This window comes from Aquarana catesbeiana, linkage group LG01 (genome assembly GCF_042186555.1).
Source record: "Aquarana catesbeiana isolate 2022-GZ linkage group LG01, ASM4218655v1, whole genome shotgun sequence".
Taxonomy (NCBI): Eukaryota; Metazoa; Chordata; class Amphibia; order Anura; family Ranidae; genus Aquarana; species Aquarana catesbeiana.
In genome coordinates, this window is record NC_133324.1 from 656,928,668 (window position 1) to 656,948,779 (window position 20,112).

The 20,112-nt window shown below is 42.2% G+C and overlaps 1 protein-coding gene across 5 annotated transcripts in view; it reads left to right on the forward strand.

Annotated features, from left to right (window-relative positions):
• The window catches only part of NFKB1 (nuclear factor kappa B subunit 1), a 214,741-nt gene that overhangs the window by 169,269 nt on the left and 25,360 nt on the right, over positions 1-20,112 (forward strand). The window lies entirely within an intron of this gene.

Here is a 20,112-nt window from a genome sequence, read left to right on the forward strand (position 1 = left end):
ACAGGGAAAAAGTATTGGACACATAAAGAAAGGGAAGTGCAAAAAAGGCATGGAAAGCTAAGACACCAGCTGAAATCTATCAGTAATTAGAAAGCAATCCTGCCCCTTGTCAGTGCAAATTAATATCAGCTGGTTTAGTCTCAACTAATGGCCTATAAAAAGGGATGTCATTACCAAGGTGTCACACAAGAAACATCCCATGATGGGTAAAAGCAAAGAGCTCTCTCAAGACCTTCGCAACCTTATTGTTGCAAAACATACTGATAGCATTGGTTACAGAAGGATTTCTAAACTTCTGAATGTTTCAGTGAGCACTGTCGGGGGCCATAATCCGGAAGTGAAAAGAACATAATTTCACCATAAACCAGCCACGACCAAATCGCAAGATTTCTGACAGAGGAGCGAAAAGAATGATCAGAGTTGTCCAAGAGCCAAGGAGCACTTGTGGAGAGCTTCAGAAAGACCTGGAATTAGGTACAATGGTTTCAAAGAAAACAATAAGTAATGCACTCAACAGCCATGGCCAGTATGTACGCTCACCATGCAAGAATAAATTGCTGGAGAAAAAGCATAATGAAGCTTGTTTAACCACTTCAGCCCCGGAAGATTTTACCCCCTTAATGACCAGAGCATTTTTTGCGATACAGCACTGCTTTGCTTTAACTGACAATTGCGTGGTCGTGCGACATTGTACCCATACAAAATTGTCCTTTTTCCCCCACAAATAGAGATTTCTTTTGGTGGTATTTGATCACCTCTGTGGTTTTTATTTTTTGCGCTATAAACAAAAAAGAAGTGACAATTTTGAAAAAAAAACAATCTTTTTTTAATTTTTGGTATAATAAATATCCCCAAAAAATATATAAAAAAACTAATTTCTTCATCAGTTTAGGCCGATATGTATTCTTCTACATATTTTTGGTTAAAAAAAAAAGCAGCCAAGAGGTCCATGGTAACTCTGGAGAAGCTGCAGAGATCCACAGCTTAGGTGGAAGAATCTGTCCGCAGGACAACTATTAGTCATGCACTCCACAAATCTGGCAGAGTGGCAAGAAGAAAGTCATTGTTGAAGGAGAGCCATAAGAAGTACCCTTTGCGGTTTGCGAAAAGCCATGTGGGGGACACAGCAAACATGTGGAAGAAGGTGCTCTGGTAAGATGAGATCAAAATTGAACTTTTTTGCCTAAAAGCAAAATGCTATGTGTGGGAAAACTAACACTGCACATCAACCTGAACACACCAATCCCCACTGTGAAACATAGTAAAACAAGGAAAAGGAGGCGCCTCTGGGTGCAGACTTTTAAAACAATTTATTAAAAAACAGCAACAGCAAGGTTTGCACTCACATTTGGGAGGAGGTTTTGAGCATAAGGTAGTCCCAAATAATCAAAGGGGTTCGTGGAGTCATCTCTCTCAGCTGTAGATATGTAACGTTTTCTCTGTGCTGGATGTATGCCGGCCGGCAGCGAGGACAAGCAGTGAAAACGAGGCTTGGTAAGTGAGTACCTTATGCTCAAAACCTCCTCCCAAATGTGAGTGCAAACGTTGCTGTTGCTGTTTTTTAATAAATTGTTTTAAAAGTCTGCACCCAGAGGCGCCTCCTTTTCCTTGTTTTACAGTGCTTTTTGGGATAATGGCTTTCACTCCCATCGGAAGGCTGCCGTGAATGTGGATTATCTACACTACTTCCATCATTTCATACTGTTGTGTTATATTACGGACTCTATTTTTTACACCCTGTTTTTGATCCCATTAGAGTTCATTTATGTATATCATTACATGATTGGAATTTTGTTGTTAATTTTTGCACCGAATACTTTTATTTTTTTTACCACAGTAGTTTTGTCAGTGCTGTGGACAGACGTGGCAGAGAATGGAGGGTTTGGGTGGCCACGTCGCTGGATTGTGGGACAGGTGAGTGTGTTTTTATTAAAAGTCAGAAGATACACTTTTTTTGTAGCTGCTGACTTTTAATAAACAAAAAATTGACTGGAACTCCGCTTTGAATTAAAAATAACCTACTCCCTTAAAAAGTGCACTAATCCGGTGCACTACAGGGTACAGGCATTCACACACACTGCTGCTGGGAGGTCAGGAGGGAATACAATACACAGATGACAAACAGCCCTGTGAAGTTCCCTGTACTGTCTCTGTGCTGACCAGTGGCAGCTGGTGCTCAAAATTTTTGGGGGGCGCAAGCAAACTGAAAAATACTGAACCTCCCCCATCAAACGCATCCACCTGTGCCCGTCAAACGCAGCCACTTGTGCCCATTAAATGCAGCCATCACTAAATCACACCCCCCCCCCCCCCCCCCCCGCAATGCACGGGCCACCACTGGTGCTGACAGTTCCTTGGCATTCCTGTTTGCACCTTCCAGCACACTAGGAGTTAACAGTGAAATGTGCACAGGATAACCAGGGACCTGTCAGCATGGAGCGAGAGGTGTAAGGTTACTGTTGTTAAAATTACCTTCTTTTAATAAGTTCTGTGTTACAATGGATGATGTGCCCCGCTGTACTGTGTGTGCTTTTTAAAAAACGAAGTAACTTCATACCGAATTTCACTGTAGTACGATATATCTCGCTCATGTGACTCCCGGCCTGTCCCGCCCCTCTCCGCTCTCCACTCTCCTCTCATGTCTCGCGTCTCCTGAGTCCTGACGTCAGCGGGGAATTCTCAGCCCCGCCCGCTGACTATAGCTATCATATCAGAAGAGAGGCAGGCGGAACTGAGATTTCCCCGCTGACGTCAGGACTCAGGAGAGAGGAGAGGAGAGGGGCGGGACGGGAGTCACATGAGCGGATATATCGTACTACAGTGAAATTCGGTATGAAGTGACATAGTTTTTTAAAAAGCACATACAGCGGGGCACATCATCCTTTGTAACACAGAATTTAATAAAAGAAAGTAATTTTAAAAATACGCTCCACGTGCTTTCGATTTTCCGGGTCCCTATGCATCGATGCCGCATCGGGGACACCCGAATCGCGATGCATCGATGCAACGAATAATTTCAGCACCCCTAGTGGTGACAGCATCAAGTTATGGGGTTGCTTTTCTTCAGCAGGGACAGGGCAGCTGGTCAGAGTTGATGGGAAGATGGATGGAGCCAAATACAGGGCAATCTTAGAAGCAAACCTGTTAGAGTCTGCAAAAGTCTTGAGACTGGGGTGGAGGTTCACCTTCCAGCAGGACAACAACCCTAAACATACAGCCAGAGCTACAATGGAATGGTTTAGATCAGGGTGTCCAAACTTTTTTCAAAGAGGGCCAGATTTGATGAAGTGAATATTCGTGAGGGCCGACCATTTTACCTGACATTCTTTGAACCATTAAAATTCGGTCTAAGTTTGTTAGTCCGAGCACTAATACAATGCCCAACAAGAATTCTCTTGCATTTGTGGTTGTGTGTGGTGCAGAGATGAGCTTGGGTGTGTTATTTGTGTGTGTAAAAATATATATATATATATATATATATATATATATATATATATAGTGGCCCCAACGAATCCCCGAGCGCCACTCAGGACTAAGGATGAGCTTGGGCGTGTTATTTGGATATACCTTATTTATCGCACCTTCACTTTAAGAGGGAAGTTTCAGGAAAAAAATTACATTTTAAATAAAGAACTGTGAAGCAAAATAAGGGGACAGCGCCAACAGATTACATACAAGAGAATCTCCTGTTTACTCGGCGGCCTCTTTAATACAAGGTCCCGCCTCCTAGAATAGACAGAACTGTTGTCCAGTGGCAGCCAAGGAGACAGGACTTCTTATTACAGCCGTTGCCTAGTAAACAGGAGATTCTCCTGTATGTAATCTGACGGCTCTCGTCCTGCCCCCTCCCTGTCCCCTCCGAGGCAGCACCTATAAATACAGTATATATCTTTTCCTGGGTTATCTTTTAACTTCCAGTACGCTGCCCAGGAGGTGGCCACTTCTCTGGTCGAGTGGGCTTTTAGACCATCTGGTATTGGGAGTGATTGTATAATGTACTTCCTCTTGATGATTTTAATCAACCAGGTCGCTATTGCTCTTGGGGAAGCTGCTTGCCCTTTTCTAGAGCCATGCGGAATGACTAGGAGGTTTTCGACCTTCCTAAACAGTTCAGTAGCTTCAAGGTAGGAAACAATGGTAGACTTGACATCTAAGGGGTGTGGATGACCTTCATTAGAGAGGAAGACTGGAAGATTGATTTCCGAGTTAAAGTGGAAGGTAGACGTCACTTTGGGTATAAATCATTCTGAGGATCTGAGAACAACTCTACCCGGATAGAGAACTAGATGTGGTTCTTTAATTAATAGAGCGTGCATCTCCGAGACTCTCTTGGCAGACGTTATTGCGATCAGAAATGATAGTTTGAGCGTCAGATCCCATAAGGAAATTGATTCCAGGGGAAGAAATGTTTTTTTTGATAGAGCTTCTAAAACGGTGGACAAATTCCAGGTTGGGAAGACTGGTTTCCCGGGCGGCCTTATCTTCATGCATGCCTTTAAGAACTGAACTATGAGCGGGTCTAATGCCCATCTAGTTCCCATCATTGCGGGCAGTGCAGAGACTTGTACTTTAAGAGTGCTCGCACCCAGGCCCTTTTCCAGGCCTAGCTGCAAGAATTCCAAAATATGATAGACTGAAGGAGAGAACGGATCCCAAGAATGTTGCTGGGCAAACGAGGTAAATCTCTCCCAGATCCTGTTGTACGTGCCATTTGTTGATCTTTTCCTGGCCTGTTGCAGTGTGGCCACTACTCTGAGTGAGCATCCCTTATCCAGCAACCTTTCCCTTTCAACCTCCATGCCGTTAGGTGTAAACGTTTTGGTGCCGGGTGCAGGAATCGACCCTGAGAGAGTAAATCCGGTCTCAACGGGAGCGGAAGCGGCTCCTCTGTGTTCAGCTGTAATACAGTCGCGAACCAAGGCCTCCTTGGCCAGAAGGGCAGTACTGATATGACCGTGGATGTTGAGTTCCTCAGCCTGGCCAGAAGTCTGGCTATTAGGGGAATCGGAGGAAAAATATATCCTAGGTGAAATTCCCATGGGTGGTAAAGGCAATCGATCCCCGCTGCTGTCGGATAGTTGTTCCTCGCTAAGAATCGAAGACACTTGTTCTCTGGGGTTGCCGTTAGATCTATATCGGGAATTCCCCATTTGCGGGTGATGAGAGCAAAGGCTTGGGGACTGAGAGACCACTCGTTGTTTGACACAAACATCCTGCTCAGGTCGTCCGCTAGTTGGTTTTGCATACCCGGAACATAAATCGCCTTCAAATCCGTCAGGTAGACCTGAGTCCACTCGAGTATGGGTCGCACTTCCTCCATGAGCGTTCTGCTCCTGGTACCTCCTTGTTTGTGGATGTAATTTACCGCTACCATATTGTCTATACGTAAGAGAACACTTTTCCTTCTAGGAACGGTCCGAATGCTAGAATAGCCTGCCAGGCGGCTCTGAGTTCCAGGACATTTGAGACTATGCCCTGTGGGTGGAAAGACCAACGTCCCTGTGCTCCGTGATGTTGGTAGTGTGCTCCCCATCCCTGGAGGCTGGCATCCGTCGTGACTACTTCTGGTAGTGGAGGAACTATGGGACGACAGCGTGTCAGGTTGCTGACCCGTGTCCACCACAATGCTGATCTTTTTACTGCCTGGCTGATGATTATTCGCGGTTTCATTGAAGACCCGTTCTATTGAGACAGGAATGCATTTTGAAAGACCCTTGAGTTCCACTGGGACCACTGGACCATTAGGAAGGTTGAGGACATGGAGCCCAGGATGCTCAGACACATTCTGGCAGGGAGATGTTCTGCCGCCAAAAGGTTCTTTATTTTGTGAATCAATAGCCTTATCTTCTCTTGAGGCAGCCCGACCGTATTGGAGCTGGTGACTAATTCTGCGCCTAAGAAGATCATTCTTTGCGTTGGAACCAGACTGCTCTTTCCCCAATTTATTATCCAGCCGAACTGTTGAAGTGTGGAAATTAGAATTGCTCGATGCTGGAGGGCAATTTGTTGGCTGTCGGCCAGGGGGATGATGTCGTCGTGCAACACCCTTAACTCTTTTTCTCTTAGGAGAGCTATGATCGGGAGTAAGACTTTTGTAAAGGTTCTGGGAGCCGTCGATATGCCAAACGGAAAGGCTTTGGAACTGAAAATGCTGACAACCTATTGCAAAGCGTAGGTATTTCTGAAAGGTTTGGTGCACCGGAATATGCAGATAGACGTCGGACAAATTGACCGAGAGCATCCAGTCCCTTGTTCCTATTGCTAGTAATATGGACTGGAGGCTCTCCATCTTGAAGGATTCGACTGAGATTGTTTCGTTTAGGTTTTTCAAGTCTAGCACTGGCCTCCAATCTCCCGTCTTTTTTGCCACTAGAAAAAGCAGAGAGTAGAATCCTAAACCCCTCTGTTCCTGAGGAACCTCTATGATTGCTTGTTTTTGCGACAGTTCTTGAATATAACTGGTCAGGATCTTTCGTTTTGGTAGAGAAGATGGTATTCTGGTCGGTCTGAAGTGGTCTTTGGGAGGTTTGTGTTTGAATGACCATCTGTGACCCTCCTGGATGGTGGAAATCGTCCAGGAGTCTCTTATTTGATTTTCCCATGTCCGAGTAAAACGCCTCAACCTCGCTCCTACTATCGCGGGCTGGGCGTGCACGCCATCAAAATGACTTCTGCTGTTCTCCTGAATTGGGGACTTTAGGTTTCTGCACCCTCACAAAGGACGATTGGGGATTTCGCCAATTTCGCTTGAATTCCCTTCCTGGTTTGTAAGATCTTGCCTCTCGGTATCTTTCTGGCAACTGGCGTCTAAACGGTGGATTTCTTTGTTTGGGTCTTCTATCAGAAGGGATGAGGCCAGACTTCCCTCCAGTAACTTTTGAAATTGCTGTATCAAGTTTAGGACCAAATAAATAAGTTGGTACCGTCGTAGGGAATCCTACACCAGGTAGATTTAGAAGTCGCATCTGCGACCCATGGTTTTAACCAGAGAGCTCTCCTTGACATTACTGAAGCCAACATCGCCCTTGCTGAAGATCTTATGATATCCACGGCCGCTTCAGCCAAGAAGTCTCCTGCTAGGCTGAGTTTTTGCATAGCTGATATGATTTTTTCCTGGTCTGCTGCCTCTAGCAACAATTTTTCAATGTTGGCTGCCCAAAAGGTAATTGCTCTGCCGACCGCTGCCAGAGTGATCGCTGGTCTGCATGCTCCTCCTGCTGCTGAATAGGCTTTCTTAAGATCGAGGTCTATTTTTCGATCCATTACATCCCTAAAGGTTACGGCATCCTCGATCGGGAGAGTTACATGTCACGCCAAACACATTAATGAGGAATCTACTACAGGAGCTGAAATTAGAGGGTTTACCATTGGCTCTCTTAATGGGTAGAGTTTTGCTATCCTGTTGTTCAGACTGTTTTTTTTATCTGGTTTCTGCCACTCATCCTTTATTAGCTCCTCTAGCTCTTCAATAAAAGGAAAGGTTTCAGGGTCTTTTTTCAGGTTAGGAAAATACTTTCTTAACTTGCGTGGCGCCTCTTTCTCCTCCTCCCAACCGATTGCCTCTTTTACCGATTTTGCGAAGGAAACTATAAGCGCAAAATCAAACGAAGTGGGCATTAGAATCTCTTTCTCTTCTGGGGACTCTTCCTGAAGAGTATGAGAGGCTGACGGGGAGAGATCTTGCGGCGTATAAGAGGTTGAGGCCACTGAAGCCTGTCTGATGGATTCGTGGGCTGCCACTTGCATGATAGATTCTTTCACTGACGCTCCTATTATGTTGGATGCTTCCCTTGCGTCCGATTCTTTTTCAAAACAGACTTGACAGACTAGTTTACCAGGTAGTGCTACTGCTCCGCAAACCCAGCAGGCATTGGCCGCAGGATGGGTGCGTTGGTCATCGCGAGGTTGACGGGATGAAGTCTCATCTCTATGGTGATGGGATGAGGTTCTTGACCGACTTCGTCTGGACTGAGAATGTTTTGAAGGTGATCGGTCCCTGCGTTTGGAGTGCATTGACCTTGATGATCTGCCAGAGCTATCAAAATAATATAGCATTAGTGGCAAGGCTCTCTTTTACTCCTCTTCACTACTTACCTAATGTCTGCCCCCCTTACCTTGTAGCCCGTGGATGGTCTGCTGGAGCAGCGGCCTCCATAAAAGGAGATAGAGTGTATCTGAAAGGAAGAAGTGTGTTTGTGTTTTGTTTTTTTTTTTTTAAAACAGGAGGTGCCAAGAGAAAAGAAATGCAGAGTTAGCAATGTGGGAGAGTAATCCAAGACTTACCAGTGTCAGGGAAAGGAAAAGGGGCACAAGGCAAAAATGACAGAATTCCTCTGTTTTTAAATATACCGCCGTCGTGGTGGCCATTTGTGGCGTCCGGCGCCATCTTGGAATCTGGCAAGCCCTAATGCCGCCTATGTCAGATCCTGTGCGTCCTAGAGCCGGCGCCATGCACAGTAAGGAAACGCTGTGGGACTACAGCGCCCAGCGCGCCTGGAGCCATAATTACACAGATGTGCATAAGGGAATGCAATATGTCAGGAGAGGAAAAAAAAAGACAGTACCTGGAGGCCGCTGCAGATGTCACCAAAAACCTCTTTAGGGTTAGTAAGGCAAAGGTGGATTGATTGTGTTTTTTTTTTTTTACCCCTGAGACCACCAAGACCACCAGAGTGGGGTTCCCCTGCATAAAGCTCTTTTAGAGACTGTACAGCCAGGGCTTCCAACTAGGAGAGGCTTGAACCTAGCTGGGGCGAAGCGGTAAGGGGTTTCCAGCTTTACCGGTCCAACCATCTAGATGAGGAAAAAAAGGAGAATGCAGTGGTGGGCTCCTCTTCAAAACTTATAGCTAACCAGTCCTATCAGGTTGTGGAGGCGGAGTCACAACCCATTGTGTGTGCTGCCATGATGCGTCAGGAAAGATATATATCCAACTTACCTGGGGGGTCACATTAAACTGGAACGCAGCCGGACTTTGGACATGCCTGGTTTAGATCAAAGCATATTCATGTGTTAGAATAGCCCAGTCAAAGTCCAGACCAAAAAAAAAATTATAATCTGTGGCAAGACTTGAAAATTGCTGTTCAGACTCTCTCCATCCAATCTGACAGAGCTTGAGCTATTTTGCAAAGAAGAATGGCCAAAAATGTCACTCTCTAGATGTGCATAGCTGGTAGAGACATCCCCAAAAAGACTTGCAGCTGTAATTGCAGCGAAAGGTGGTTCTACAAAGTATTGACACAGGGGGGTGGAATATAAATGCACACCACACTTTTCACATATTTATTTGTAAAAAAAATGTGAAAACCTTTTATCATTTTCCTTCCACTTCACAATTATGTGCCACTTTCGGTTGGTCTAACACATAAAATCCCAATATATAACGTAGAAAATTTCAAGGGGCATAAATACTTTTTCACGGGAATGTAACTTAATTTCTGAACTTATTTGTTTTGGTTTCTTTGTATGTATGGATTGCATGGGTTGCTACCAACATGTAGTTAAAATTTCATGTCAATAGCACTTTTAGAAATCTATTTACCTAGAAAAATGTGATGTGTTCAATACTTGTTTTACCCGCTGTGTGTGTGTATGTGTATATATATATATATATATATATATATATATATATATATATATATATATATATATATATATATATATATATATATATATATATATATATATATATATATATATATATATATATATATATATATATATATATATATATAAAATTGTAAGTGTCTTATTCATCTGTTATCAACACACACAGTGCTCAATGGTAATTTTCTGTTTGATAATGTACACCAACTTTTCTTTCTCTTCTGGGCAGATAAAGTTGCATAGCTCAGAAGTGTATCTAACAACAGTACACATTCATTCCTATATTGAATGGTCTAACACAGACACAATTCTATAATCTATAGTCTAAACTTTTTTTATTCTGCATCTTCATTGATCAGAACTGGCAGTGAGGTAATATAGGGTAATTAAGGGGTTCTAAATAAGAAGAAAAAGAAAAAGGTTAAAGTAAGTGCCACAACTAAATATTTTAGTATTAGAAGCATTATTAATGAATTATCAAAGTGACATCAGATATGTATTTCGAATTGGGGAATGCCCCAAGGCTCTATTTTGTACCTTCATTTAATTAGAAAATGAATAAAAAGAATTTGAATTTTTTTTTTTTACATCAGATACAATAAATTATGGAGCACTCAATCATCAAGTGTAAGCAAGCAGGTTACGTGTGGACTGACCAGTCAGATAATATGCAGGGTGCTTAATCACTGTTTTTTGCAGAAAACTCTCACATATAGCTATAAAGTCTCCTCATTGTATTCAAAAGATTAAAAACATTGAAGCTTAGCCATCTGCTGGTTTTTACTACTGCAGCTCATACCTGCCCTTATCAGGAATGCGTAAAGGGTAACTCCACTTTCATGAGAAAAAAATATTACAAATTAAAAAAAAAATAATATAACAGTCACAATTGTGACACAAGCCATATTGTAATATAACATTTTTAAAAAGTACCTTTCCTTTTCAATCTGCAGCGTTGCAATTTTCTGTAAAATTTGATGCATTGTTGCAACCTGGAGGCATTCTGTACACAAGCGGTGTAAGGAACGCCCGTAGAAATGTAATTTCCTGCTTATGTAATTGGCTCACTGATTTTCCAAGATTTTGGGCATCCTTTGCAACAAACATTTCAGTTTTGGTGAGATACTCCCAAAAGGGTTAATCGCGCCTAAAGGAATTCAGGCCCTGCTGATTTCCTTATTAGAACCCTGCAAGTGCATCAGCTGATAATGAAAATGTCACTCACATTCAGGTTGCACATGGGCACAAATAAACAGCTATTTCTTCAGGATAACAAAAGGTAGAAATCTGCAACAGAGGTTGTTACAATCCCTGCAATGTACATAGATCACCAAGAGTCGGATGTTTTTTTTAAAACAAAAGTTGAGTAAGTACTCTTTAATTACACTGTTGGACATTCAGACTACTGATCAACAGTTTAGTCTGACTGATGATGTCTAGATTAAGGGCTGTCCAACTTCTGACTGTTTATGCCCTGGATTACTCCTGTGTGTTTAAACTGTGTTTGTCATCACCCCACAACCGCTTTGTCAGTCTGTGCTTTGCCTTCATTTCTGAAAACTGATCTCTGTAATGCCGCGTACACACGACCGGACTTTACGGCATACTTGGTTCGGAGGACCGGAGTCCGTCGGACAATTCAGTCGTGTGTGGGATCCAGCAGACTTTTTTTTCCCCAAAAGTTCGACGGACCTAGAAATGAAACATGTTTCAAATCTTTTCGACGGAGAGTCCGGTCGAATAGTCCGCTCGTCTGTATGCTAGTCCGACGGACAAAAAACGACGCTAGGGCAGCTATTGGCTACTGGCTATGAACTTCCTTGTTTTAGTCCGGTCGTACGTCATCACGTATGAATCCGTTGGACTTTGGTTGATCGCGTGTAGGCAAGTCCGTGCATTTGGAAAGTCCGTCGTAAAGTCCGCAGGACAAAGTCTGCCGTAACGTCCGCTCGTGTGTACGCGGCATTAGGCTCACACTGGCATTAAAAGCAGGTGTTTGATGAGTGTTTTTAACTCATCCTTAATGCTTGTAAAATGCCAGTCTAACACCCATAATAAAGCTCATTGACACCAGTCTAACCCCGTACTAAAACAGAGAGGAGATAAGGGCACTCTGGTGGAGGTGGGTAGCTGGTCAGAGGGATGATAGTGATGAGATGGCACTTCTGGCAGCACTTTGGTTAGAGGAGAAGCAACTCTGAAGATATAAAAAAGGAAAAGAAAGGCGCCTCTAAGTGCAGTATGTAAAATTGAATAAAGTGCACAAAGGGTTAAAAGCACTTACAAGATTGTTGAGTGTTAAGACATGATAAAATCAGGAGTCCTCATCTGTGGCATGTGTCCATCCTCAGCATGGTGGTAGAGAGCAGTGTAGAGCCGTCCAGCAGCTGTAAAGCGTTCTCATGCATGTTGGCAAGAGGAGGCAGCAGGGAAGCCTGTATTCACTGCGGGACACACAAGGCTGATGGTGTCAGTGTAGAGAAGGGGGCGGTAACGCATTTCGGAGCATGTGCGGCTCCTTCGTCAGACCTACGCCCATACTCCTCAAGCTGGCTTATGAATGGTGAGGGGGAGGAGCAAGGGGAGGAGTGTGGGCAGATGCTAAATACACAATGATAAGGGAAGTGACAGATGTATTATGAGGACGGCCAAGACGACCATGCACTCGCAAAATGGATCATTAACATCAGTGTTATATACAATGAAGTCCTGAAGGAATTTGACACAGGGGTATAGGGCACAGATGGCAGTGGTTAAATTAACAATAATAAATAAATATACAAACATAAGGTTGACATTGAATCATTATACAGGTGTGTTACATGGTCGGCCAGGTGTCTATATGCATGTGTTACAAAGGCGGCCGGGCGTTTGTACACATGCAAATAGGGTCGTAAGTCTAATGTTGAGTTGACAATGAATAAATCTACAGCCGTGTTACAAGGGCGGCCAGGCGTTTATACACATGTGTTACAGGGGCGGCCAGGCATCTATGTGCACGTGTTACAAAGGCAGGTGGGCGTTTGTACACATGCAAATAAGGTCGTGAGTCTAATGTGGAATTAACAATCAATAAATATGTAGCCGTGTTACAAGGGCAGCCGGGGAGCTATACACCTGTGTTACAGGGGCGGCCAGGCATCTGTACACATGCAAATGAAGTAATAAATCTGTTGTAAGGGGATAAAAAAAAGGAATATGCGATAGTGTATATCTTTATTACTTTACTATGAATAAGTGGCACAGTGGTGTAGTGGATAGCACTCTCACCTAGCAGTAAGAAGGGTCACTGGTTCGTATCCCAACCATGACACTACCTGCCTGGAGTTTGCATGTTCTCCCTGTGCCTGCGTGGGTTTCCTCCGGGTACTCCGGTTTCCTCCCACACTCCAAAGACATACTGGTAGGTTAATTGGATCCTGTCTAAATCGTCCCCAGTATGTATGAATGTGAGTTAGGGACCTTAGATTGTAAGCTCCTTAAACGTTAGGGACTGATGTGAATGTACAATGTATATGTAAAGCGCTGCGTAAATTAACAGCGCTATATAAGTACCTGAAATAAAAATAAGTGTATAGGTGTGTTACAAGGGCGGCCGGGCGTCTATACACTAAAGACTGATAGAGGAAAATAGTGGATGCTTATACAAGTTGTACGAATTGTGCAGATTATGCCTGTAGCAATAATCGCACGGTGAGAGGTATTACTCAACTGTGTACTAGTATATAGAAGTGTTACAGGGGCGACTGGGCGTCTATAAACTACAGAAGGGTAATAGGAGGTGGTGGATACTTATGCAAATAGTGCAGATTATGCCTGTAGCAATACTCTGACGATGATAGATAATAATAGACTGTAAATAAGTATGCGAGTGTGTTGCAGGGGCGGCCGGGCATTTACAGACACGCAAATAAGGTCACAAATCTACTATAAGGAATTAACTTATAGGAATAGGTAATAAGATGTAATGGATGCTCTACAAATAGTATTTGATTGTGACAGATGGCAGATATGTACATGTATAACAGGAAAACACCATGACGTATGGATATGATAATAAGGAGGAATGAATGATAAATGAACCATAATATCACAGTCTGTATGTTAAATGTGGTATCATCTAGAGTAAGGTGCTAATTTCCAATTCTTCATTGATACCTCCAGGCGAAAGTACGTCAAGAGCGTATATCCAATCCGTCTCCCGTTGGCAGAGACGTTTAAATCTCTCTGCCACAGGGAGAGTGGCTGGTATGGATTTGATGATCCATACTTTTAGGCCTACGGTGGATTTAGGGTGATGGGTGAAATGTCGTGGGACGCTATGGTGGTCTTTACCGGCCTCAATGAATCGGCAGTGCTTTCCAAAACGCTGGCGTAGGGCGCGTATAATTCGACCTACATAGTGGATAAATGTCAAAGGATTGGAGGTGTGGGTATAATAACTCATCTGCTGAAATTGGCCGACATCCCAAATTGATACAGAAAAAGTTTTCACCAAAAGGAAGGTGGGACTTTAAAGGCATAAATTGTCAACAAAAATTGATAAAAAGTATATTTTATTTTAGCCAATATTAAAAAAGTTTTTCATATAAACCAAGAAAATTGATAAATACAAGCATATACGTAAAAATGTTATTAAATAGAACCTATGAAATGCATGGTGTCTTCAAGGGCTGAAAGAGACAAGAGACACCCAAATTGTAACAAACATATAGGCATTAAATAGATCCAAATGTAATAACATATGAGCATTCGATGAATCCTACGCGTTACGAAGTGTTTTACACTTCTTCAGGGATAATTCGATATGCATACATATTGTGCGTGTAACCATCTAGAATATAAGAATACATACATATTATCAACAACATGGCTGAGTCAAGTACTTATATCCATCAGAGGCAACAAATGATAAAAAAAAGGATATGTCAGTGAGGCTATTGTACCTACACATCCAAAGAACAAACAGAGCCTGAACAGTCGGACATGGAAGACAAAGGGAAAAGGATTCCCGTCTGATGAAAAAGGTGGGCCGGGAAAACACCCGGACACAAACCGGGGCCGCAAAAAAGCTGGAGTCTTAGAAATAGGAAGGAGCAGAGTATAAAAAGATCACAGTGAAAGCAATGGGCCAAAACACAATATTGTGAAAAAAGCCTAGTATAAAGATAATGTATAAAAGATCTCAAATATCCATAAACTATATAAGGTATATACCTCAAATGGAATGCTGTGCATATATATGAACACAGACGGTGAACATTGGAAAGGTGTCAAGTCAGGGAGACTAGAGGTTCATCATTAGTTCGATGCAATTGAGAATGTCCATATATCTATGGAGCTGGGAAGTCAGAGCAAAGCTTTTGAGATATCCCACAGATATACTAGTCCACCAAAGAGTCATCTGTGAATTGCAAAGCAGGTGGTATAGATTCAATCCACACTTCATGAGACCCAGAGTACCCTGTATTCAAAAAAGTAATTACCTGAAAGGGCCCTACCAGGAGCGCATCGTCCCGTGAAAATCACAGTACTGAATGCACCACTGCTGGGGATAACTTTAAATACAGGCTCCAAATACCGGCCCCAGCCTCCCTGCAAGCGCGGGCAATCTGGCCTGATGCCGAGTGCCTCACACGTGCATAGTTGATGCGGGAGGAGTGACGTCATGCGTCGCACTCCCACCGACATGCATGCGCGGTCACCTAGGGAACCACTAAGCACAACGAAGGAGACCGAAAGAGATGGCGATGGGTCTCCTTAGACTGTCGAAGCGGCCGCACACACAGAATCTGTATGCGATCGCATCGACAGTCAGATGCTGGTGGGAAGAAAAGGTGATCGCAGAGGAAAGGCCAGACGGAGCAGGCAAAACCAGAAACAGTGCAGTGAAGCGCCGGATCCCTGTGTCAGCCCAGACCGGCCTGGGCGTGCCGGGATTGTGACTAGATGAATCACATGGTCCACCCCAGAAAGATATCAGCGAGAATGTACAGGAATGAAAGATTGAATGAATGGAAAAAGTAGAAAAAAGAGGTGCAGAATCAGGTGCAGAAAAACATGACCAAAAAATATATATATATATATATATATATATATATATATATATATATATATATATATATATATATATATATATATATATATATATATATATATATATATATATATATATATATATATATATATATATATATATATATGACTCCGACTGCATAGAAGGAATAGGTTCTGACTGCACAGAGGACACCAGGGCATAGCAGACAACACGGGCGTAGCTAATAGGCAGAGGGAAGCTTTGCTCTGACTTCCCAGCTCCATAGATATATGGACATTCTCAATTGCTTTGAACTAATGATGAACCTCTGCTCTCCCTGACTTGGCACCTTTCCAATGTTCACCGTCTGTGTTCATATATATGCACAGCATTCCATTTGAGGTATATACCTTATATAGTTTATGGATATTTGAGATATTTTATACTTTATATCTTAATCTTTATACTAGGCTTTTTTCACATTATTGTGTTTTGGCCCATTGCTTTCACTGTGATCTTCTTATACTCTGCTCCTTCCTATTTCTCAGCCTCCAGCTTTTTTACGGTCCTGGTTTGTGTCCGGGTGTTTTCCGGGCCCACCTTTTTCATCAGACGGGAATCCTTTTCCCTTTGTCTTCCAAGTCCGACTGTTCAGGCTCTGTTTGCTCTTTGGATGCGTAGGTACGATAGCCTCACTGACGTATCCTTCTTTTTTTTTTCTTTTTTTTTTTTTATCATTTGTTGCCTCTGATGGATATAAGTACATGACTCAGCTATGTTGTTGATAATATGTATGTATTCTTACATTCTAGATGGTTACACGCACAATATGTATGCATATCGAATTATCCCTGGAGTAGAAGTGTAAAACACTTCGTAACACGTAGGATTCATCGAATGCTCATATGTTATTACATTTGGATCTATTTAATGCCTATATGTTTGCTACAATTTGGGTGTCTCTTGTCTCTTTCAGCCCTTGAAGACACCATGCATTTCATAGGCTCTGTTTAATAATATTTTTACGTATATGCTTGTATTTATCAATTTTATTGGTTTATATAAAAAACTTTTTCAATATTTGCTAGAATAAAATATACTTTTTATCAATTTTTGTTGACAATTTATGCCTTTAAAGTCCCACCTTCCTTTTGGGGAAAACTTTTTCTGGACCTACATAGTGGAGGCTGCAGGGGCAGGTCAGACAGTATACTACATGGTCTGGAGAACAGGTGTAGAATTCCGAAATTTTGTATGTTTTATTTTTAATCGTGAATGTTTTTTGACCATGTTGTACAAAACTGCATGGACTGCATGTAAGTCAAAGGGGTTTGCGGCATTGATACATCCCAATCATAAAAAAGAGTTGGAGTGAAGATGACGTATTTGTTTACTTTTTGAATTTGCTTGGGGTAATCTTTCCCTTAATGTTAGGTGCTTTCCTATATGAAAATTTAGGTTTATTTGGTATACTGTCTTTGAGATGGGGATCCTGCAGTAGTATTGGCCAATGTTTATGAACTATGTGTTCCATATTTTTGTATTTGTTATGAAATTGAGTCGTGAACCGAATGTCCTTTGATGAATTCATTTTATGGGTATGAGTGTCAGGATTAACGTATGTGGTGTAGGCTTGTTCGATGAGTGATGGAGGGCAGCCTTTTTCATGACTGCATGGTGCAATTATGTCTGAGACGGCAGAATTGACTTTTTGGAATGTTTTTAACCAACGAGGGTGATGGCAACTATTACAGTGCAGATAGGAATTCCCAGCAGTGGGTTTGCAATAATTTTTTGCATGAGTGCAACCAGTATCATGAAATAGATCAAGGTCTAAGAATGCTAGATGTGTTTTATCGTGAACCAATGTAAAGGATAAGCCCATGTTGTTATTATTACAATGGGAAACGAAAGATTCAATATCACCGGTATTACCGTCCCAGATAATAATGACGTCATCAATATAACGACTGTAAAATATAATTTTGGCCATGAAAGGGTTATTCGCCCATATGTATCGTGTTTCCCAAAGACCCATAGTTAAGTTGGCATATGAAGGTGCAAAATTGGTGCCCATGGCAGTGCCATGGGTTTGAAGGTAGTAATGGTCTTCAGACATGAAATAAATAGTCAGGCAGAATAATGTGGCATCTTGAATGAATTTAACTTGGTTTGGATGAATACATGTCTTCTGACAGAAAGTGTTGTATGGCCTGCATGCCGACATTATGGGGGGTGGATGTGTATAATGATTGGACATCCAGTGAGAGCCAGGTGTAGTTGGGCTCCCATTGGTATGGACCTAATAGTTCAAGCAGGTGTACTCCATCTTTGATATGGGATTGTAAATTGGAAACAAAAGGTTGTAGAAAAAGGTCTACATACTGGGAAAAACCACTAGTAATACTGTTCATAGAGGCAACTATGGGTCTGCCTGGGGGGTTGGTAGTGCTTTTATGTACCTTTGGCAAATGATAGAAATACGGAGTTTGATATTTTTTAACCAAGAATGAAGCTTCGTTTTTGGTAATTACATTATCTTTGGTGGCTTGGTTAACTAAAATTGTAGCATCAATGGTGAAACTAGGTAGGGGGTCCTCTTGCAATTTTGTATAGGTTCGTGAGTCTCCGAGTAGTCTACTGGCCTCTTTTATGTAGTCTACCCGGTTTTGCAGCACAATGCTACCGCCCTTATCTGCTTATTTAATGATAACATTCTCATTGGTTTTCAATACATTGAGGGCTAATCTTTCTGGGTATGTTAAATTGTGATTTTTATAGGGGTTGTGTTGCTGTTGGCACATCATCAATAATTCAGAGTATACCATGCGGTAAAATGTTTCAAGGCATGGGCCTTTAGATTGTGTTGGATAAAAATTAGACAGGGGACGAAAATTGGTGTGTTTAACTGCAGGAGAACAATTTAGATTTTGGGTATATAAAAGGGCATCTGATTCAGGGTTAAGGAGTGGTCCAGTTCCTTTGTGATATAATTCTTCTAATATATCCAAGGCTATTTTTTCGTCTAGGATGTTGCTATAGGCTGAAGAGGGGGAGGTTGTGTCAATTGAAATAATAGATGCATCTTTAGCTGCTTTTATATTATAAAATCTTTTGAGGGTAAGGTCTCGGATAAACTTGTTCACATCTTTGAACAACTGGAAGGCGTTAGGCAAATTAGTTGGTGCGAAAGTAAGTCCTTGTGTGAGTAAGATAGTTTCCTGCGTTGTGAGTGTGTGTGAAGATAAGTTGAAAATCTTCACCATAGGCGTTGTTTTCTGCTGTGTGGGCTTGGGTTTAAGTTTTCCTCCTCGTCCACTACAACCTCTTCGGTGTATTTTCTTTTTGACGGCCTGGTGGAGAAGAGGCTGGGCCCTAAAAAATAGGTAAGATTGCCCCAAGCAAACTCAAAAAGAAAACAAATATGTCATCTTCACTCCAACTCTTTTTTATGATTGGGATGTATCAATGCCGCAAACCCTTTTGCCTTACATGCACTTTTGTACAACATGGTCAAAAAACATTCACGATTAAAAATAAAACATACAAAATTTCGGAATTCTACACCTGGTCCACAGACCATGTAGTATACTGCCTGACCTGCCCCTGCGGCCTCCACTATGGAGGTCGAACTATACGCCCCCTACGCCAGCATTTTGGTGAGCACCGCTGATTCATCGAGGCCGGTAAAGACCACCATAGCGTCCCACGACATTTCACCCAACATCAACCTAAATCCACCGTAGGCCTAAAAGTATGGATCATCAAATCCATACCAGCCACTCTCCCTGCGGCAGAGACATTTAAACGTCTCTGTCAACGGGAGACTTATTGGATATACGCTCTTGACATACTTTCTCCTGGAGGTATCAATGAAGAATTGGAAATTAGCACCTTACTCTAGATGATACCACATTTAACATAGAGACTGTGATATTATGGTTCATTTATCATTCATCCCCCTTGTTATATCCATACGTCATGGTGTTTGCCTGTTATACATGTACATATCTGCCATCTGTCGCAATCAAATACTATTTGTAGAGCATCCATTACATCTTATTACCTATTCCTATAAGTTCTTTCCTTATAGTAGATTTGTGACCTTATTTAAGGGTCTGTAAATGCCCGGCCGCCCCTGCAACACACTCGCATACTTATTTACAATCTACAGTTATTATCTATTGTTATCTATTATCATCAGAGTATTGCTACAGGCATAATCTGCACTATTTGCATAAGTATCCACCACCTCCTATTACCCTTTTGTAGTTTATAGACGCCCAGCCGCCCCTGTAACACTTCTATATACTAGTACACAGTTAAGTAATACCTCTCACCGTGAGATTATTGCTACAGGCATAATCTGCACAATTCGTACAACTTGTATAAGCATCCACTATTTTCCTCTATCTGTCTTTAGTGTATAGATGCCTGGCCGCCCTTGTAACACACCTATACACTTATTC